The 23,879-nt window shown below is 42.6% G+C and overlaps 1 pseudogene; it reads left to right on the top strand.

Annotated features, from left to right (window-relative positions):
* The first annotated feature begins 3,930 nt into the window (after positions 1–3,930).
* LOC149323771 (U2 spliceosomal RNA) lies at positions 3,931–4,001 on the top strand (annotated as a pseudogene).
* The last annotated feature ends 19,878 nt before the right edge of the window (positions 4,002–23,879 follow it).

Below are 23,879 nucleotides of genomic sequence, written 5' to 3'. Positions count from 1 at the left end.
GACACTGATTCTAGGGACACCTAAGTACAACTAGAGGGATAGCTGAAAGCAAAGCTTTAAAAATTCCCTTTAAGATAGTAACTCTCAGAATTGCCTCTTGAGATTATGGGGGCTATATTCCTAAAGGAGTAACAATAAGAAGCCTCAGCGAAAAGTACACATATATTTAACCCCTCAGCAGGCAAGAGCCAAGTCAGGATTAGAGTAACAGAGCAAGGAGAGAAGCAGAGTAGAAGAAATAGGCAGCAAAATTCTTAAGACCAACTTTCATTCTCAAGGTTATTATAAAATGTAGGCTGCCCATTTTATGGAGTGGGAAAGAGGTGACATCACACCAAATGGAGTTTGGCTTTCAAAGTTTCAGAAAGATAAAACTATTATTGGTTTCCCCTCCTAAACTACATTTACAAGTCCTGAATCATTTCCTTAAAAGATGACAGCTTTTTCCTATTATACTCTCTGTCTGCCATCACAAAAATACAAGTATTTTTAGAAGTATCACTTAGCAATATAGGACCATTGCTTTGCAATCCATGAATCCTCAGAACAGCCATAATAAACTTCCAGTAGGAGTGAGAAACACTAACACAATTTATACACCCACACCCACAGGTTGAGATCAGTCTACAAATATGAAAATAAAACTAAATATAGCCATCCAGAAACTTCAAATTCCACACCAAGGTCATTTCTTCAGGTTTTTTTTTTTTTTTTTTTGGGGGGGGGGGGGGGGGGGGGCGGGGGAGACCACAATTTTCAAGGTAGTAATTAAACAAGGGGTTTAAGAGCTGAGTTGTCTTTGCCAACTGAGCTGGCATTTTGTTAACATCATCTTGGTCAAGAATTGTCTTGCAGTCACTTCACAGATTATGCAACACAAACATAGGTTAGCCACTGTATATACTTACAACAAGGAACCACATCTCACCCTATCTCCCTAGTATTTATAGTGTCTTACAGACATTTTTCACTCTCCTTTTATCTATATTTTAATCATATTTCAACCAAGAATTGAAATGGATTTAATTGCTATTGTTATCATCTAATGGACACAAGATATTCAGCACTGTGAAGATATTATTGTTATTCTTCTTTAATTCTAACTGGAAATATAAACCTTAAGATATATCAAAACTGGAGTTCTAAGATATATCAGGACTTGATTCCCTAAACAGCTTGAAAGAAGCATGTAATATAGTGTAGAAGAGCTCTCAGAAAGAGACTTTGGCCAAAAACAGATGGCCTGGATCGAGGCTGTGGCAACCGCCATGCTGCAGCCCCAATCTGGCCTTTTCCTGGGGCAAAAAGGAGTGGCTTTTTGCACCAGGGAAAGGGAGCATCTTTCGCTGCTGCCAAGGCTCTTCTCTGGTTCTGTGGCATGCGGTGTCTAATCGCTGCACCATAGGAGCATTCTCACACTGCCCACCATTTGGTCGGGCAGACGGCGTGACTCTGCCTTGGGGACGGAGTTGGGACGTGCCGCGTATGGTCACCACGCCATCTCCAAGCTGGCTCTTATTGCCGGTCTGTTTTGCCCCTTATTAAAGCAAAGATGAATGCATAAATATCAACATTCACTATAGCCTATTTTACTTCATGTATATTTAGCACTGCCAAAATGTTTAGTTTAACATTGTTTCAGTAACTATTTGGTATTTGGCTACAAAGTAGCTTCCATACCACACAGAGCTGGAAGTCAGAGGTAGGATATCCCTTTGGGACAAGCTACTTTCAAGATAATTATGTTACAATGTTGTTGTTGTTGTGTGCCTTCAACTTGTTTCCAACTTATGGTAACCCTAAGGCAAAATTATCATGTGGATTTCTTGCCAAGGTTTGTACAGTATAGAGGAGGTTTACCATTGCCTTTCCCTGAGGCTGAGAACATGTGACTTGCCCAAGGTCACCCAGTGGATTTCATGGCCAAGCAGGAATCAAACTCTGGTCTCCAGAGTCCTAGTCCAAGACTCAAACCACTGCACACACTGGCTCTGATGTTACATTGCATCATGATAAAACTCATACTGATCCTATGCAATGCTAATTCCCAAGGCCTTCTCAACTACTTCTATTCTATTCCGTAGCACTAATACACTTCTGTTTCTGAAGATACTCTCGTTATAGACTCTCTATGTGGGCATTTTTGCTAGACTGGAACACTCTTTAAGGTGCGTCAAGAAAGCCAGTCATGAAAACTGTACTTCACTTGGTCTGTATGTCATGCCAACAAGGGATGGCTGTGTATGGGCTATGAGAATTAGAAAGCTCAAAGGAGAGCATTTCCAAATCCTGCAAATAAACTGTCTTGAACATCCTACGATAACACAACGAAGTAGAACTGATAAGCATGTGCACAGTATACACTCCTTCCCTGGTGCGGACCTTTGTTCCTTTACTATCAACTCTTCAGAGTGGGCCTTGAGCCTCCAGTGATCAAATGACTGAGAATGAACCCGAGAGATCTAATTTCTCATCCTCTAGGCTGCTCTAACCTAATCATGTTTCAGCCAGCCACAATCTATACAAACACCTTGCTTCAGGCAAAACAATATTCTCTCTACCCTTTAGCCCAGATATGCTTAAATCAGATTGTTCTCCTGATTCACATCTATTCCTGTTTGATTCCCCCCCCCCCCCCCAGTAAATGTCAACATTTGAGAACATAGTGAAAGGGGAAAAGTGGTCAGACACCTTGGATGAGGCACAAACCTAAGATGAATAGTTTCATTTTGGGGGCAATTCCACAACTTTCAGTTACAAGGTGACTTGGGTCTGAAAGTGCATTTGTTCCAGAGCTTTGAAAATGTCTGGACTAAAATTCAAAAGGTTTTTTAAAAAGTTTTTTTTAGCCTATCTAATTACATATTTGAACCTCCAACAAACTCTCAATAAACGGAAGATGTTGGCAGAAGGAATTAGTTTGCAGCTGACAACTATAGCTTTCCATCAAGAAATGATGTATTAGGGATCTTCTAAATATTCCTAATCACAAGGTCAATTGGGAGGGACAGCGGAGAAATTTATAAGAAGCTATTCCAGCATTTTCCTTGTTTTCTTGCAGCTGAGAGGATCAGTGCTCAGGGCTAAAGCCTGAAAAGTTACTTTTTTAAAGTAATTTGTCCCCATTATTCATTACACTGTTTGAAAAGTAAACGGTTGGCATTACTTGCTATGGTATTATTTATTATTATTATTATTATTATTATTATTATTAACCTTTATTTATAAAGCGCTGTAAATTTACACAGCGTTGTACATACAATCTTTTTAATTGGACGGTAATTAAAGAAACTTGTGTTACTTGTTACAGAGGGCCCTTAGTACTTGCTGGGGTTTGGTTCTGTGGATACCAAAACCCATGGATGCTTAAGTCCCATTAAATACAATAGCATAGGCCTGTTACAGACTGCCAAAATAAAGCTGCTTCGGGTCTCTTTGGAGGTATGCTGTTTAAATGATGCATGCATCCTAAGAATCCGGAAGCTGCACCAAAGCTGCACTCCAATGCTTAGGAATGGAGTGTGGTTTTGGCGCAACCTCCGGACTCTTAGGACCCATGCATCATTTAAATAGCATACCTCCAAAGAGACCCGAAGCAGCTTTATTTTGGCAGTCTGTAACAGGCCATAGTAAAACGGTGTCCCTTATGACAGTATCAAGGTTTCCTTTTTGTATGCATGGGAGTTTTTTTTTTAATATTTTCAAACTGTGGGTCTTTCAATCTGTGGATATGGAGGGCTGACTGTCCTCTGCTTCCTACTTTTCCAACTTTCATTTTATTCTCTTTCAAATGGGTTGTCCCCATTTAAAAGAGAATGATAGAGAATTGGAAAATTTCTTACAACATGCCTCTTAAAATATCCTTAAAAGTATGTTTTTTCAAGTATCTAGAAACCTTTACTCCTTACAGCTGTAAAACAGCTTAACTCGGCCGCTTCTCGGCCTTTTGGCTAAGATCAAGTGTAGTAACTCTTACTCATTCTTTTGAAATGTAACTCTCTTACTGCTTTGCTACTGCTTGTTACCTTCCACAATAACTAGCTTTAGGTTATTTATTAAACAGTTATTTCCAAATTCTGTTCAGGGCTTCCAAGGACCTTCATTTTGGTGTCCTACTGTTGTCTGTCCAATGATGTCTAACACCAACTTCCAACTACAACCTGACCAAATTCCCCTAGTGCTTTCTCCTTGGCTGTTGATAAAGGAAGGTAGGGCACTCCCTCCCTTCTAAAAAACAAAAGGCAAAATGGTACCTGCTGCCAAATTACAGTAAGTGGCCACCAGCTCTAAGAGGTAGCACAGCTGGAGGAGGAGATGTACAATCCACTGCCTCCTTTTTCACTCTTTGAAGTAAAGCCACAGAGATGAGCTGGCCTGCTCAGCTCTAAACCAAAGAGCGAAGAAGACTCAGACACTTCCTCCTCTGCTTGAAAGAGTTGGGTACTGCTGCTCTTCAGGTTCTGTGTTTTGTACCAAGCACTACCTGAACATATAGCTTGGAAAGCAGTACGATTTATTTTATTTTATTTTCAAAACCAGTTAGTTAACATTATTGATTCAAGTCCCTCAAAAAGAGTTACAGTCCTAATTACAATTTTCAAAAATCATGTTTTACGCACTTCCTTATTTAACAGAAGTAACACAAACAAAACAGTTTTAGGGTTTTTTTTTAAAGATCTGAATGCTATGAGCCAATGGACACAAAACACAGGCGCATTACAGACAGGCGCAAGAGGCGCCGTCATCACACCGTGATTACGCACGAGGGGTGGCGCTTCTGGACATGCCTTGCCCCTCGCATGTAATCGATACGTCAAAATTGTGGCGCCCTATACAGACAGGCACCGCCATCTTGACGTAGCAGACACTCTGCGTCCGCACGTCCCAACCCGGAAGAGACGTTGTGAGTGCATGCTTTGGCACTTGCGACGTCTCTTCTGGGTTGCCAGAAGGAGCGCGATTTCCACGCTCCTTTTTTGCAGCGCGGAGGAGTCGCGCGGTTTGGCTGCTGTGGCTCCTCCGCGCTGCAACTGGCAGCGGCCCAAGACCGCCCCTTTTGGGCGGTCTGTAATGGGCCACAGTTTCTTCCTACTCACTTCACAATTTCTTCAACACTCACAACAGAGCAGGAGCCAGCAACTGAGCCATTTGATTTGTTGTTGTTATATGCCTTCAGGTTGTTTCCTACTTATGGCAACCCTAAGGTGACCATATCATGGTGTTTTCTTGGCAAGATTTGTTCAGAGGAGGTTTGCCATTGCTTTCCCATCCTCAGCTGACTTCAATTAGGATTGAATAAAACAATTCTGAGGCTGAGAGCATGTGACCTGCCCAAGGTCACCCAGTGGGTTTCATGGCTGAGCAGGAATTCAAACCCTGATCTCCAGGATCCAACGCCCAAACTATTACGCCACACTGGAAGCCCACTTCAATTCAGTGAGGCTATACCTCCACAGCCATAGAGTAACTTTTAAACATTACTCACACTCCAAAAGGGGTTAGGTTATCCCTGGTTCTGCTACAATTGTCATATATTGTAGTTCTGTCTGTAGCTGGAAAAAGAAAGGAATACCAAGTAATTTCTAATTAGCCTGTCCCAAACTCTGGTTTACCATCATATATGCAATATATTATATAATAGGAATAGCAAAAGCACTTACATTTCTATATCACTTCATAGTGCTAGGCACTCCCTAAGCGGTTTACAATGTGTAAGCCAACTGCCCCAACAAGCTGGATACTCATTTTACCAACCTACAAAAGGATGGAAGGCTGAGTCAACCAGGAGCCCTATAATGCACTATATAATGTTAAACACATAGCTTTAAAGGTTCTCCTTGTACAACCCACCTCTACCTGTCCTTCTAAAATTTTGTGGGGAACTTACCACACAACTCCTCTCCCTTGTGTGTGATGTTTATGCAAATATCACATAACTGCAGAGGCAACTCTTTAAAAAGAAACCACAAATGTTAAAGGTTCATAGCACAAAATCCCTTGCATCTACAAGTCTAGAAATTTGGCCCTCTAGGCTGTACTATGGCTATTTTTTAAGAAAAATACAAAAACAGTTATAGATTATGTCCTCATTGTAGTAAAAGAAGGAAAGGCTCTGCTTCATTTTCAAGGCAGAACATGATTTCAGCCTGACTCGAAGTGCCAGAGTGCAAAGTGACTATCACAGTTATTTTGTACACCTGAAAAGAAGGAGGAACTCATATGAGAAAACAGCTAGGAGATCTTCTTCAGCTGGCCCAAGGCTTCTCAACATTTAGTTTTCCAGTTCTTGTAGAATTAATTTTATCTCTCCAGGTCTAACACATTAGACCAGTGCAAAAGCAAAACTTTTGAAGATCTGGCCTAGGCTATTCCAGAGCTTGGTACAAATATTAGTAAGTTAAAACTATATGCAGAGGTCTGCTGAAAGGACTATATAATATTGACTATATTAGTGTCATGCACTGGTGACTGAATCTCCATTCCTATTCATTTTATTTAGAGCATCCTCCCCAGGTGAGCAACCAAGTAAATTCCAGTGGACAAAACTACAGTATATAAAGACAGGCAGTGCTATTCCAACTAATGCTGCTCAGTAACCCTAAAAAATGGCAGTTCTGCTATGCATTAAATGTTCAAGTGGTAGATTCCCCATTTTTAATACATCATATCCTGGTCAGAGAGGGGAAATGTTGCCTCACTGGGCGGGCGGGAGAGAACTACTTAGAATAAGAGAAATCAATTTCATAAATGTTCATCCTTTAGAATGTATAACAACATGTAAAAAGGTTTTATAACAATACATTTCTTAAATGTGACAAAGTATATCAGCAGATGCAGAAAGGCCGTTTCCCCAAAGTCTAACACTCTGCACCCCTCCTTTTTCAATATCGAGTTGATATCAAAAGTGATATTTTAGGCATGTCAATATTTCTAATATGTCTAATATTTCCACATCCCATCCCCACAGTGACCTCAGCAAACAGGATCAGGAACTGAAGGGTCTTTTGTATTCATAACCAAATGTTCAGTAGCTAACTATTGGTAATTCAAAATGTCCCACCTCACAAGCCAACATGTTTTAAATGTGCATTCTGCCTTTTATGTATTTGTTCATCTCCGTGATCACAATACAAACACATTAATGAAGGGTTGTGTGACATGTTGTGAAGGTCATTTAAGCATTTTTGTGTACATTTATTTATTTGATGTGGGATCCACCTTTCCCCCAAGAATGAGTGTCAAGGCTACTCACAACAGGATTAAAACAGGTAATAAGAGATTTAAAAAATTAAAAATACAAATAAGAGCTTGCAAAAAGTTATAACATTAAGTCACAATTAAACAATTATACTATTAAGATATTATTGAATTAAAAAATATTTTGAAGCACAGCACCCACCCCTTGAAACTCTTTCCTCAACAGCCAGTCAGTACCTGGAAGCCTATCTGAACAAAAAGGTCTTTGCATGAGGCTGAAGGAAAACAGGGAGGGACCAGCCTAGCCTTCCTTGGTTGGCAGCAAGTTCCACAACCAAAGGGCACCACCAAGACCGGGCTCAGCCATTTTCAACACAATTCTCAAATAGTTAACTGCATTAGTCTCCTTCAGTGGGAAAAGTGAACCACAGAAAGGTAGTCTTGTAGCACTAGACTATACAACTTATTTAGTATAAGCTTTTGTGGGTTAAGCATATTCTATGCATCTGAGCTGCTGCCACACTGAAGAAACAAAGCAGTTTGACACCATTTCAACTGTCATGACTCAATGCTATGGAATTCTGGGATCTGTAGTTTTGCAAGATGTTTCACATTCTTGCTCAGAGAGCTCTGCTGCCACAATAAATTACAAATCCCACAAATCCATAGCATTGGGCCATGAAAGGTAAAGTGGCGTCAAACTGCTTTATTTCTGCAGTGTGGCAGCAGTAGGAATGAGCTGTAGTCTACGCTGAAGGAGAGTGCTAGTGTAACGTAGTGGCTAGAGTGCTGGAATAAGACTCTGGAAGAACCCTATTTTAATCCTCAGTATGTAGAGAGATCTTGTAGCACCTTTGCAACTAACTAAAGAAAGAAATTGGCAGGATGAGCTTTCAAGGATTTAAGTCTACTTCCTCAGATGCACTTGGTGGAAGGAAGCATCTGAGGAAGTAGACTGAAGTCTACGAATGCTCATCTTCCTTTAGTCAGCCGCAAAGGTGCTACAAGATCTCTCTATGTACTGATCCTAGTAACACAGCTATAGGAGGAACTTCCTGAGAGTAAATGGTGGGACACACTTCCTCCGAGTGTGGCAGAGTCTCCTTCCTTGGAGGTCTTTAAGCAGAGGCTGGATGGCCATCTGTCACAGGGGGGGCTTTGACAGAGAGTTCCTGCATGGCAGGATGGGGTTGGACTGGATCAGGGCCCTTGTGCTCTCTTCCAACTCTATGATCAAATTTTTCACTTTACTCACATGAAAGTATGTAGATGAAAACACACTTACTCTGTGCATAAGATATCGTCACTGAAAGAGGGTTGTAATTTTGCCAGTTGTGTATGTCATAACCATTGAGTGATGTATGAGAATTACGATTTATGAGTCAACGAGTAGAATAAAAACATTACTGAGTTATACTACTAAGACATCATTAAGAGCCCAGCCCTAGGGACACGGCTGAGCCCCGGATTCCTCGCCTTCACTCCGGAGCCCAGACCTTTCTGGAGGAGTTTTTGGGAGCCACGACGAGGCTGACACTCCCCCCGGGTCCTCCATCCTCCTTCCGTCCCCTCCCTCGGAGATGCCCACCCTCCGCCCCCAAACGAGGAGGTGGGGCATACTCCCACCCCCGAAATAAAGACGAGGAGGAAGTGCTGACTCCTTCTTTGTAACCAAGAGGACAGAGAACGCCACTCCCTGCATTATAGCAGGAGCAGTAATAGTAATACAGTAGTTGGCTACTTTTGCTGCTGCTGCTGCTGCTGTTGGTGTGCCTTCGTTTCCTATCTAAGTGGCTGTTCCCCAGTGGGTTTCCTCGCCCAGCCGGGATTCGAACCCAGATCTCCAGAGTCCTAGTCTTGTCCAACACTCAAACCACGCTGGCTCTCAATAGCAGTAATAGTCCCTCATCCTCGAAGGAGGCAGCCCCCGTCCCCCGGTTTATGGGACCCTAAAACGAACCTATAATGGGGGTTTTCTGGGCCTGAGGAGGTCACCCAGTGGGTTTTCCATGCCTGGGAGGGAATTCGAACCCAGGTCTCCAGAGTCATATAGTCCAACACCCAAAGCACTGCACCACGCTGGCTCTCACTACTACTACTACTACTAGTAGTAACAATGCTTTGTCGTGCAGTGCCTCATATAGTGAGTTATATAGGCTTATATATAAGTTTTATATATATATATATATATATATATAATATTTAAATATAATATATTTATATTATATATATATATATGTATGCATGTATGTATGTATACATACATAAGTTATATACAGTATAAGACTCCTTATAGTGACACTATCCTATGGCTTTCTTGCCAGGTTTCCTCAGAGGGGTTCTCCATTGCCATCCTCTGAGGCTGAGAGAGTGTGACTCTTGCCTAAAGGTCCCCTGTGGGTCTGAATGGCTGAGCGAGGATCCGAACCCTGATCGTAGTCCCAACACTCAAACCAGTCCTCCAAGTAGTAGTAACAGTCATAGTAGTAGTAGTAGTAGTAGTAGTGTTCCCTCCTCCTTGCCTCCACGCCCCTTCCTCAGACGCCCAGCGCTTAAGGGAGACTGAGTCCAAGGGAGGGGACGAGGGGCATGTTGTGCTGCCTCTGTGTGGCACTCATTGCAGCAGCCTTCCCTCCGCTGAGGAGGAATAAGGGGAAGGGTTTCCCGGCTTCTGCCTTACCTTGCCTTTCTCCAGCAAGTCCACGATGTAGCCAAAGTCCGGCCTCTCCTCCCCCTCAGACGACGACATCCTCCTCCGCCTCAGAAGAGGCTCCACACTTATTCAAGGGCTCCTTCTCCAAGCAAGAGGCGCTGCCTTAATGGAGGAGCCTCTCTGAGGCGAAGAGGAGCCAAGACTAGAAAACCGAGAGGAGGAGGAGGAGGAGGAAGAGGGGGAGAGGCAGGAGAGGGAGGCGAAGGCTTCATGAACCCATCTTCTCCTCCATCCTCTGGGGAGGACTAAGCGCCTCCTAAAGGAGACTTGACAGGCTCCCTTCTCCTTCTCCCCTCAGAGCCCCACAAGTTCGCCTCAGAAAATGGAGGGCTCTGGCACAGAGCAGGGAGCCTGGCAAAAGCAGCCCCTGAGAGGATGGCCTTCTGAGGGGCAACACACACACAGGGTCACCACACAAGTCAAAAAAGACTCAAAGGCCCATCACACACACACACAGGGTCACCACACAAGTCAAAAAAGACTCAAAGGCCCATCACACACACACACACAGGGTCACCACACAAGTCAAAAAAGACTCAAAGGCCCATCACACACACACACAGGTCACCACAAGTCAAAAAAGACTCAAAGGCCCATCACACACACACACAGGGTCACCACAAGTCAAAAAAGACTCAAAGGCCCATCACACACATACACAGGTCACCACACAAGTCAAAAAAGACTCAAAGGCCCATCACACACACACACAGGGTCACCACACAAGTCAAAAAAGACTCAAAGGCCCATCACACACACACACAGGTCACCACAAGTCAAAAAAGACTCAAAGGCCCATCACACACACACACAGGGTCACCACACAAGTCAAAAAAGACTCAAAGGCCCATCACACACACACACAGGTCACCACAAGTCAAAAAAGACTCAAAGGCCCATCACACACACACACAGGGTCACCACACAAGTCAAAAAAGACTCAAAGGCCCATCACACACACACACAGGGTCACCACAAGTCAAAAAAGACTCAAAGGCCCATCACACACACACACAGGGTCACCACACAAGTCAAAAAAGACTCAAAGGCCCATCACACACACACACAGGTCACCACAAGTCAAAAAAGACTCAAAGGCCCATCACACACACACACAGGGTCACCACACAAGTCAAAAAAGACTCAAAGGCCCATCACACACACACACAGGGTCACCACAAGTCAAAAAAGACTCAAAGGCCCATCACACACACACACACACAGGTCACCACAAGTCAAAAAAGACTCAAAGGCCCATCACACACATACACAGGTCACCACAAGTCAAAAAAGACTCAAAGGCCCATCACACACACACACAGGTCACCACAAGTCAAAAAAGACTCAAAGGCCCATCACACACACACACAGGGTCACCACAAGTCAAAAAAGACTCAAAGGCCCATCACACACATACACAGGTCACCACACAAGTCAAAAAAGACTCAAAGGCCCATCACACACACACACAGGGTCACCACAAGTCAAAAAAGACTCAAAGGCCCATCACACACACACACAGGGTCACCACACAAGTCAAAAAAGACTCAAAGGCCCATCACACACACACACAGGTCACCACAAGTCAAAAAAGACTCAAAGGCCCATCACACACAGGGTCACCACACAAGTCAAAAAAGACTCAAAGGCCCATCACACACACACACAGGTCACCACAAGTCAAAAAAGACTCAAAGGCCCATCACACACACACACAGGGTCACCACACAAGTCAAAAAAGACTCAAAGGCCCATCACACACACACACAGGGTCACCACAAGTCAAAAAAGACTCAAAGGCCCATCACACACACACACAGGGTCACCACACAAGTCAAAAAAGACTCAAAGGCCCATCACACACACACACAGGTCACCACAAGTCAAAAAAGACTCAAAGGCCCATCACACACACACACAGGGTCACCACACAAGTCAAAAAAGACTCAAAGGCCCATCACACACACACACAGGGTCACCACAAGTCAAAAAAGACTCAAAGGCCCATCACACACACACACACACAGGTCACCACAAGTCAAAAAAGACTCAAAGGCCCATCACACACATACACAGGTCACCACAAGTCAAAAAAGACTCAAAGGCCCATCACACACACACACAGGTCACCACACAAGTCAAAAAAGACTCAAAGGCCCATCACACACACACACAGGGTCACCACAAGTCAAAAAAGACTCAAAGGCCCATCACACACACACACACACAGGTCACCACAAGTCAAAAAAGACTCAAAGGCCCATCACACACATACACAGGTCACCACAAGTCAAAAAAGACTCAAAGGCCCATCACACACACACACAGGTCACCACACAAGTCAAAAAAGACTCAAAGGCCCATCACACACACACACAGGTCACCACAAGTAAAAAAAGACTCAAAGGCCCATCACACACACACACAGGTCACCACACAAGTCAAAAAAGACTCAAAGGCCCATCACACACATACACAGGTCACCACACAAGTCAAAAAAGACTCAAAGGCCCATCACACACACACACAGGGTCACCACAAGTCAAAAAAGACTCAAAGGCCCATCACACACACACACAGGTCACCACAAGTCAAAAAAGACTCAAAGGCCCATCACACACACACACAGGGTCACCACAAGTCAAAAAAGACTCAAAGGCCCATCACACACACACACAGGTCACCACAAGTCAAAAAAGACTCAAAGGCCCATCACACACACACACAGGTCACCACAAGTCAAAAAAGACTCAAAGGCCCATCACACACACACAGGGTCACCACAAGTCAAAAAAGACTCAAAGGCCCATCACACACACACACAGGTCACCACAAGTCAAAAAAGACTCAAAGGCCCATCACACACACACACAGGTCACCACAAGTCAAAAAAGACTCAAAGGCCCATCACACACACACACAGGTCACCACAAGTCAAAAAAGACTCAAAGGCCCATCACACACACACACACAGGGTCACCACAAGTCAAAAAAGACTCAAAGGCCCATCACACACACACACAGGTCACCACAAGTCAAAAAAGACTCAAAGGCCCATCACACACATACACAGGTCACCACACAAGTCAAAAAAGACTCAAAGGCCCATCACACACACACACAGGGTCACCACAAGTCAAAAAAGACTCAAAGGCCCATCACACACACACACAGGTCACCACAAGTCAAAAAAGACTCAAAGGCCCATCACACACACACACAGGGTCACCACAAGTCAAAAAAGACTCAAAGGCCCATCACACACACACACAGGTCACCACAAGTCAAAAAAGACTCAAAGGCCCATCACACACACACACAGGTCACCACAAGTCAAAAAAGACTCAAAGGCCCATCACACACACACACAGGTCACCACAAGTCAAAAAAGACTCAAAGGCCCATCACACACACACACAGGTCACCACAAGTCAAAAAAGACTCAAAGGCCCATCACACACACACACAGGTCACCACAAGTCAAAAAAGACTCAAAGGCCCATCACACACACACACAGGTCACCACAAGTCAAAAAAGACTCAAAGGCCCATCACACACACACACAGGTCACCACAAGTCAAAAAAGACTCAAAGGCCCATCACACACACACACAGGTCACCACAAGTCAAAAAAGACTCAAAGGCCCATCACACACACACACAGGTCACCACAAGTCAAAAAAGACTCAAAGGCCCATCACACACACACACAGGTCACCACAAGTCAAAAAAGACTCAAAGGCCCATCACACACACACACAGGTCACCACAAGTCAAAAAAGACTCAGAGGCCCATCACACACATACACAGGTCACCACAAGTCAAAAAAGACTCAAAGGCCCATCACACACACACACACACACATACATACACATAGGGTCACCACAAGTCAAAAACTACTCAAAGGCAGGTCTCACACACACACATACACACAGGGTCACCACAATTCAAACAAAAAACTTGAAGGCACAACACCACCACCACAATAAAACCACACTGTTGTGGTGGTGCTGTGCCTTCAGGTCATTTTCGACATGCAGTGACCCTCTGTGTTCCCCTCAGAAAATGGAGGGAGTGAGTGAGTGTGTGTGTGTGTGTGTGTGTGTGTGTGTGTGTGTGTCATGTCCCTTTGAGTCGTTTTTGACTTGTGATGACACTATGTTTGTGTCTGTGTAATGGGCTTTCAAGTCATTTTCAACTTGTGGTGACCCTGTATGTGTGTGTAATGGGTTTTCCAGTCTTTTTTGACTTGTGGTAAAACTGTGGCCTGTTACAGACTGCCAAAATAAAGCTGCTTCTGGTCTCTTTGGAGGTATGCTATTTAAATGATGCATGGGTCCTAAGTATCCAGAAGCTGCACCAAAAGCTGCACTCTGGTGCTTATGAATGGAGTGTGGCTTTGGTGCGACCTCCGGGCTCTTAGGACCCATGCATCATTTAAATAGCATACCTCCAAAGAGACCTGAAGCAGCTTTATTTTGGCAATCTGTAACAGGCCTAAGTGAGTATGTGTGTGTGTAATGGGCCTTCAAATCTTTTTTGACTTGTGGTGACCCTGTGATAGGTTCACTTTAGGGTTGTCATTAGTCGGAAACAACTTGAAGGTACCACACACACCCATATAGGGTCACCATAAGTCAAAAACGACTTGAAGGCACATAACACACACAAATATATAGGGTCACCACAAGCTGAAAATGACTGGAAGGCCCATAACATACACACACAGGCTAAAAGAGTGTGATTTTCATGAGTCCTAATCCAACTATCAAACCACTACACCACACTGGCTCTACGGTGACCCTTTCCTTAGCAAAGCTTCTTGGGGGGGCAGTGCCTTTGCCTTCCTCTGAGGCTGAGAGTGTGTGACTTGGACAAGGTCACCCAGTCAGTGTCCATGGCCAAGCAGGGATTCAAACCCTGGTTTCCTGGATCATAGCCAAATGTGCAAACCACTATGCCAGCGCTATGCTTCCTGGGAAGTGAGCAGGACAGTGCCTGGTGACTTCCATGTCAGCAGGATGGTGAATCTGCTCTGGGCTTAGCCCTGAGTTTGAATGAGCTGTCCATGGTGCTGAAATCTAGCCTCCAAACAGGCTTTAAATTTTTTATTTTTATCAAAACAAAACAAAAATCAACCCAAAACCTAAACAATAAAGGAATGAGAATAAAAAATGTGTTGTAATCTGGCTAAGGCATGATTCTATTTCAATAGGAAAAAAGAGAGAGAATGATAGAAACAAGAATTATTACTGTTTATGATGTACAGGAAGATTGGTAGCATGGTATAGTGTCTTGAGCACCGGAGTATGACTGGAGATCAGGGCTTGGAAACCCACTAAGTGATTTTGGGCTAGTCACACTCTCTCAACATCAGAGAGAGGCAAAGGCAAACCTCCTCTGAACAAATCTTGACAAGAACCCCCTGTGAAAACCAAGAAAGATTTATTTCTTAGGTTCACCATAAACTGGAAATGATTTGAAAACACACAGTATAACAACAACAATATAGGGGGATGGGGGAACAGGCCTTTGGATATATGTTTACTTTTTTATATCTATCCCCCAAACTGATCTGGCATCTTAGATCATTCCAATAAAGTTCAAACTAAAACTGAGAACAAATTAATCACCCCACTAGCTGCCACAACCTACAGCTAGCAAGCTATTATGGGCCCCCTAACCTGCCCCCAGTGCTGGAAGTGTAGATGATGTTTGTGAGTGTGCAAACATAAAGGGAAGCTTCTTTATACACACACAATGGACAATAACAATGGAAAAACATTTTCTTAACATGCCTCTTAGTGGAAATGCTTTCCTGGAATCAAAATACTTTGGGCATAGTAGACAACTCAGTTACAGACAAGGTTGGCTATTTTCGCTTCCCTTTTACAGTGCACAAGGGCAACAAAAACTCACATACATAACACACAAAGCAGCTGAAAGAGTCATACTGTCTCAGACATAACAGCCAAATACCACAGGAGAAAGAAAGACAGGCATAGCTGGCCAAAAGACTGTGCTGCCCGAGTAGGTCACCAAATATGAACTCTCTCCCTCTAAATTCCTCATCAGATGTCTTTGGATCAGCCCCAGTTATTTCACTGGATTGCTGTGAAGATAAAAATAGGGCTCTCTGTAGCCCATGGAGAAAAGGGATGGTGTACACGTAATACAATAAAACAAATACTTGTGGGGGAAGATTAAAAATCCTGGGAAGGAGCTAAATCCTGAAGGCTGGTACTATCTTTTGCAACATGCCTAAATAAATAAATATAAAAATGAAAGGCCTGTATCTTACTGCTAGTCCAATGTAAAACTGAATCAATGAGTGTAAATTCCATTGATTTGATGGGTTTACCCTAATTAGCACTAGCAACTAGGCCAGCATGTATAAAATGTTCAGTTTTTCCATTTGCTCTGCCCACATGCTTTCATTTTTTGTATGATCATTTCCTTAAAATGTCCACTCAGAAGAACAGGACACTCAGTTCAAAGTCTTACTCAGGCAAATGTATATAAGATTTCAGCCTTACAGCACAGTCTTATGCAACAATAGTGGCTTTATTTTCATTGTTAGCCAATCCATTCAGTAGCACTAGAATGCTGAGTCTTGCTGTCATTTTAAGTCCTCACAATGCCCCTGCTGTGACATCTACTCTGGAACAATATGGGAAGTTCAGATGGAAGCCCTCAGCCACCCAATGTAATTCCTTCTGCCTGCCATTGTTGCCCACCAAGGCCCATTATAAGAGGAAAGAGGCCATCACAGTACATCTTACCCAGTTCCTTTTCAAAGCCGGGGGCTGGTCCTGATGACAAAATTCAGAGACAAGGGCCAGTAAATAACAACCAGGTCACTGTATATGACAGAGTGCTTAACTGCAATTAAACTAGCACAGTATTGATCAGATAGATCTAGGCCTTTCATATCTGTGAGCTGAAAGTTTCCTCTTTTTAAAAGCATACAGAGAACGTAATGGATGTCCTGTTCAGAATATCTGCTCTGAGGCATAATGGGTTTGTTTACATGCCTCAGTAAAATGGAGACAGAGAATCCCTTTACAAACACCATTCTATAAATGTATGCTGAGAGGCAAATCATTTGGATGACAGGGCTTTTTCCCAAGTACGTTTGCATACAGATGTAGCCTTATATTAAGATTTGCTTACACTGCTAGGAAGACACAATGATTGTTGCCCAATACCTTAAAGTAGGGATGGGAAAACATGTGACCTTCCTGATGTTGGATTATACATTTCTCAACCCCTCTCTAAAGAGTTCATTCAAATAGAATCATAGAATCGTAGAGTTGGAAGAGACCACAAGGGCCATCCAGTCCAACTCCCTGCCATGCAGGAACTCTCAATCAAAGCATCCCGGACAGATGGCCATCCAGCCTCTGTTTAAAGACCTCCAGGGAAGGAGACTCCACTCCAGTGGAGTGTATTCCACTGTCGAATAGCCCTTACTGTCAGGAGCTTCCTCCTAAAGTTTAGGTGGAATCTCTTTTCCTGTAGTTTGGATTGATTGCACTGGGTCCTAGTCTCTGAACTAGCAGAAAACAAGCTTGCTCCATCCTCAATATGGCATCCCTTCAAATATTTAAACAGGGCTATCTTATCACCTCTTAACCATCTCTTCTCCAGACTAAACATACCCAGCTCCGTAAGGCGTTTTTCATAGGACATAATTTCCAGACCCTTCACCATTTTAGTTGTCCTCCTTTGGACACGCTCCAGTTTCTTAACATTAGGACAACTAAAATGGTGAAGGGTCTGGAAATGCAAAGGAATAGTAGTATTAATCTGTTGCTGCAAAAACAACAAAGAATCTTGGAACACCTTAAAACTCGAAACCCTAACGGAATACAAATCTAGAGATTATTTCTAATCGGAGCATTATAAGCAACAGGCATACTAATATATGTTCACTTCAGCCTTCTCCATTAGCATCTTCAGTCCTGTGAAGTAACAAGTTCTCCACATACCAAAAAGGATATCTAGTATTTAAAAGCATCCTTAATATGTATGATTACTGATTCACATGAATCAAGTTCATGTGTATGTGTGCCTTCAAGTCATCTGCCAATTTACAGCAACTCTGTGGATTTCATAGGGTTTCCTTACGCAAGGAATACTCAGTTTGTCATTGCCTTCCTCTGAAATATAGCTTACAGGACCTGGTTTTCTTTGTTGGTCTTCCATCCAAGTATTAGTCAGGGCTGACCCTGCTTAGTTTTAAAGATCAAACAAGATTTGGTGCCTTCAGGATATTTATTCCCTATCATAAGGCTCATACAAGTTGCATATGTATGCTGGGTATGTTATGCTCTCTGCTTCCTGTGTGCAGAATGCATGTTTTTGTTTTTTGCTTTTTTTCAGACCATTACTAACAATCCAGCTTGCAGGTTTGCAGCAATATGAAAATTATGTTGCAAATAGTGTCAGCTGTGCATGAGTCAATAGGCCACAGGCATGGAGCCAATACATGAAGCAACATCCAGGAGTCAGATGGTTATGTGAACCACCCTTTCTGTCTGCATTTCAATAACCCTGAGTACTAATTTTTATGAAACTTACACAGCTTATCACCACTTCCAAGCTACTTTATGTATTTGTGCTTGAGCACGCGTGTACACACACAAAGTCTTAAATTAATTTAATTAATTTAATTTATATCCCAACTGTCTCCCAATATGGGACCCAAAGCAGTTTACAATGTAAGCTGAAATAAAATATAGCTAAAACAATATACATATAATATAAATGTTTAAAAACCATTAAACAAGCAAGCCAATGAAAACAATTAAGTTAAAACAATGTAATAAATAATGTAATCAGAGTTACAACATGCTTCATTTTTAAAAACCCTTCAGCCTCAAACATTTAAAAGCCAAAGGCCTGTTTAAATAAAAAGGTCTTTACCTGCCGACAGAGACAGTGCTAGTTGAGCCTTCCTTTAGTTAGAGTTCCATAGTGTAGGGGCAACCACCGAGAAGGCTCTGCTGTGTCCTCACTAGAGAAGCTTGCTATGTGGTGGGGCCAAAAAAAACCAAAACCCCATTCTCTGAAGACTGTGTGACTCTGGCCCACTTCTATGGGAAAACTCAAAATTGCAGATAGCCTGGAAGCTCTGAAGTAGGTAGCTTACTATCCAGTGTAAAGAGTTAAAACTAACCAGCTCAGGCCAACCATCCCTAGAAACTACCCAGTTGCAGACTTGAGTAAGCCTCAGGTTGCTTTGGAGGCCAACCCATCCATAAGGTAACATGAGGTAGCTACATAAGGCAACACATCTGGGGTATCATGAAAAGGGAAGCAAATTGTTAATTATTCAGTTAATTGTTGGGGGGGGGGGGTTCTCCCAAGACTTGGGAGAAGTGCATAGAATTTCTGCCTCACGTGCCAAAATAGGGCTTTGTGTCCTATGTATCTTGACTTAGAGTTGTCATTGCTCTTCCACCTCAGACAGCAAAATATATTAGACCAGCCTGGTTGTGAAGCAGTAGCTACAAAGAATATCCAAAGGCTGGGAAATGTACCTTTTTTCACTGCAACTCTCATAGTCTGTTAGCCACATGGCCACTGGGTCATGCATGGTAAGGGATTCTGGGAGTTGTGGTTAAAAAGTAATTTTTAAAAACTCGGTTTCATGCATTTTTCTATACTTGCGCCATTCAGTTAAATAATAATGAATAACTGCAATGTTATTCAGTTCACTGCTAATGGTACTGATTCAAAGGGCATTGCTCATCAGCTTAATGTAGAGGAAGATATCTGTAGGACTCTTAATATATCCTACAGGTGTTCCTTTTTATTTCCCTGTAAGTAAGCCCCATTGTATACTGTGGTACTTACTTCCAAGTAAACCTGCAAACACTGCACAATGAGGATGACACCATGACCATAAGTTGTAGGTGAGGCACACAAATCTTTGAAACGTGAGGATACGATCATCACTGTTTTAGCATCATTTAAATGTTTGGTTGCAAGGTGGCCTTGCTCTGAGAAAACCACGCCTCTGCTTTTGCATTTAGAGACTCTGGAACTGAAATTGTGCCTTTTAGATTTGCAAATCAAATAATCAGTATTTGTTTTGTTCAATAAATACTTGGATCCCAACGTCTGCCATGCAAATTGCCAGATATACAATTTTTTGTGAATTTGTCACAAAAATTTGCTCCAGGATGAGATCTTGGAAATGCTACCTTTTGGCTGCAGCAAACAGGATCACTCAACTATAACAGCCAATGGTTATTCTGACTGGGGGGATTCTAAGAACTGAAGTAATAAAAAGTAACTGTTCCAAGCTCTGATCAGGACCACTCAGAAGTTTCCAATGCTGCTTACTTCAGGATTCACCCAAGCATACTGACACTGCATACCCCCTTGTTTTTTCAGGGGGGCTGTTCTGACTCCAGTCCTGTTGGCACTCAGGCAATTGTGTTTTCTGTTGATGGGATTTTTGGTATGTTTGTAGGAAAGAGGGTTAATTAAAATAGAATTTTCTTTATATTTTCCTCTTATTTCTGATACAAATGACTTGATTTAATTGAAAAGGTAGATTTCCTCTCTTGTTTGGTTTAGTGTTCTAAAGAGCAGTAACTTCAAATCTTTAGTTTTTGAAATAATATACTTACATAGTCCCAGATTTTCAGCAAAACACATCTTTAGAAATTGGGAGGTAAATTTTGTGTAAACTCTGCCCAGAGAATTTCTCTTCTTTCTCTTTAGAATGGCAGAATGGCTCCTTTCAGAGGGTAAGCTTACTTTAGTAATACTACTCCAGTTCCATTCTACAGGTTGTCTTTGACATAATACTCTTTAATTTCTCAGGAAACTGAGACATGAATAGATATCAGGTTCATTTGTTACCAGATACTGTGCAGTTCCAATCAAACATGCATTAGCTAAATAGCTTGCTTTTCAGATCTCTCAGCACATCTCCAGTGCCTTTTTCAACACACTCTTCTATTCCTGTTACAAAGGGTACAGACTAACAATATGATTCTAAGGAGAAACAAGAACAGTCATCAACTAATGCAGAGGAGAAGGCCTTCATAGAGATAGTAATTGTATATTGTTGGCTTTCAATCTAGACAACAAAACAGATAAACTCTCTCTTCTTTTCATGGCAGATGAAGAATTTCTAAAGTTCTGTCAAAGTCCTGTCACCTTTTTGAGTTATGATACAAGTCAATGCAACATCCCAGCACTTGACCCAGGAAGGCAGACTACTCTCTTCTTTCTGAAATAGCTCTTGTTATATCTATGGCATAGCAAGCAGGGCTGGGGAGTGGGAGTAAGGAATAAGGGGTAAAGGAGTAAGACGTTGTTGCAGGAGTAGGAGTAGGCATAGGAATAGGGAGTAATAAAATATATTTGTTACTCCTTTTTCCTGTTATTATATTGTACATGCAAAGACCAAAAAACAATTTTATTATATTGCACTGGGAAAGGGACTGGGAGGCAAAGACACACACACACACCAGCCTTGCAAAGCCACCAGTGCTTTTCCCCAGGGTTGGTGAGTAGGAATAAGGAGTAAGAGTTTTTTACAGGAGTAGGAGTAACATTAAGAAAAAATATCTTACTCTGGAGTAGGACAGGGACTAACCCCAAAATCACCACTACTCCACAGCCCTGTTAGCAAGAGGAAGGAATGGTTGGTCACAGCATTACAATGGGGGCAACAACTGCAGTAAGTACCAGAGTTGTACTTACTGCAGTATTTTTGGACTGCAGTCCACCAGTGGCCATGCTGGTTGGGGTATTCTGAGAGTTGTAGTTCAAAAAAGGAACTTAATGCAAATTTTGATACAATATATAGCTAAAAACAAGTAATTTCTGGATAATTTGTTGCTCCTGGCCTAGTCCTCATTGCCCACTCCTGGTCTTCTTTGCCTTAGGCCCAGTACAGATGAGAAGAAAGGGATGGCCAGAGGCCGTCCCTTTCTTCTCTGGATCATTGCTGCAGCAATGATCCACTGCCAAAAGGAGCTCCGATGCCGCCAAGGCGCCATTTGCACCCTGAGGTGTCACAGTGATGTGTCTTGTGCGCTGCGCTGTTTGGACACATCACACAAGACACGTCATTGGTACACACGCTGTCTAACATGTGTGCACCAAAATGGCAGCGCCCATACGTACTAGGGCTTGGGAGCATGTGGTTGCTGCGTGCTCCTGAGCCCTAGTATTGGCACAGCCATGCTGTTTTTGGCTTGTCTGTATCGGGCCTTAGTTATCTTTCCAGTAAATTCAGCTCATGTTTACTGTTCATGACAGAGATGGCCAGGTGCAGAAATGCCTCATCCTCAATTCACTCAACTCAAGTTTGATAGTCCCCCATGTCATTTTGGAACATGAGGCAGAAACTATCACAAGTACAGGGTCTCTCCCTATCTGTGACAGTAGAAATATAGTAATTGCAAAGGAAATGTCAAAGCATTTGCTACCCTTTCCTATAATCTCAAATCTGATGTCTGAGAAAGATGCTTATCTAGCAGAAGAACCAGATATCTTGTCTGTATCTGCATGCTTCTCTCCCTAAAAAGGCCACTAAGTCAAACACTTCAGATAGCTGAAAGACAAGATTTTCAATGCTTCACTTTTAATAGCAGCACCAGCAGATTGAATGCATTCTTCCTTCTACAGCCCTCCAGGGAGCCATAAATCTACTCCAGAAAGTCTCCCAATCCTTCAGAACTTGTAGGATATAGGAGGGGAACTGGAGAGGGGTTCAGTTCAGTCAAAAGCAGCAGCTTCCAGAGGATCTACACAACAGAGGGTTGGCAAGAATGTATTGAGTGGATCCATAGCATCAGACATACATAAATCTATTCTTAATCCCACACAACACCCATATTTGTGACCCATGAAGTCACAATGTTCATAATATTGAAATCTCAGTCCAGTAAAGTGACTTGGCCAATCACAGGAATAGAAAATTAACCAATAATAGACATGGTGGTTGAACAGATGCCGCATCAGGTATGGACCCAGAAGACCTTATCTTAAATCTCTACTTAATGAGTAATTGACTGAGCACTCCATCATTTATAGTAATCATTTCCCCATCCATGGAAAGAGACAAAGCTAGGTTGACTGTGTGTGTGTATATATGTCTTCACGTTGATTGTCAGTTTATGGCAACCCCATGAATTACATGGGGTTTTCTTAGGCAAGGAATAATCAGAAGAGGGTTTGCCAGTTCTGTCCTCTGAAATATAGCCTACAGCACCTGGTATTTATTGGCAGTCTTCCATCCAAGTACTAACCAGGGATGATCCTGCTTAGCTTCCAAGATCAGATGGGATCTAATGCTTTTAGAGTATTTGGGCTATGTTGGCACAGCTTTAATAAAATAAAGAGTCAGGTCAACTAATTACCTATTTGTTTGTTTTTTAAAATACACATATATAAGGTGCTAAGCTTTCAATTGAGTGGCCAAGCTGTTGCCATCAGTATTGCACACATTTTGCCTTCATTCCATGTAGAAATGGAACAGGCTTTTATTCTACCACCTGCATTAGGAGAAAACATTTTCTGCTTCTGTGTCCAGATCATTTGGAACCTACTGTAAGTGCTTTCACATTAGCAGCTTATTAATTTTACATAAACTATTCCTGCTTTATAAGAAGCACCACTGAAAGATGCTTGCAGCAGCCACAATAACAAAGCAAGATTAAGCCTACTCACCTCTCCCTTTTCCTCATCCAGTAATACTCAGGAGAAAGGCAGTATGACTAGTAGGGACAAAATTGTCCATCTTGTAACATTTCATCCCTTTAAAGGTCCTACTGCTTCATCCAGTATATCAGTAGTGTGGTGGGAAAAGAAGGTACAGTGGTAAATGTGCTACTGTTGGCATGAGGCCATCTAGTGAACCTATCACCTGTGGGTCAAATTGTACCTATTAGGCCTCCCCATATGACGAGAAGACCTTCAGAGCCCCTCCATGGACC

Source organism: Sceloporus occidentalis, unplaced genomic scaffold (assembly GCF_023333645.1).
Source record: "Sceloporus occidentalis isolate IW3139 unplaced genomic scaffold, rSceOcc1.0.p SCAF_1, whole genome shotgun sequence".
In the NCBI taxonomy this organism is placed as follows: domain Eukaryota; kingdom Metazoa; phylum Chordata; class Lepidosauria; order Squamata; family Phrynosomatidae; genus Sceloporus; species Sceloporus occidentalis.
This window is presented reverse-complemented; position numbering and strand designations above follow the sequence as displayed.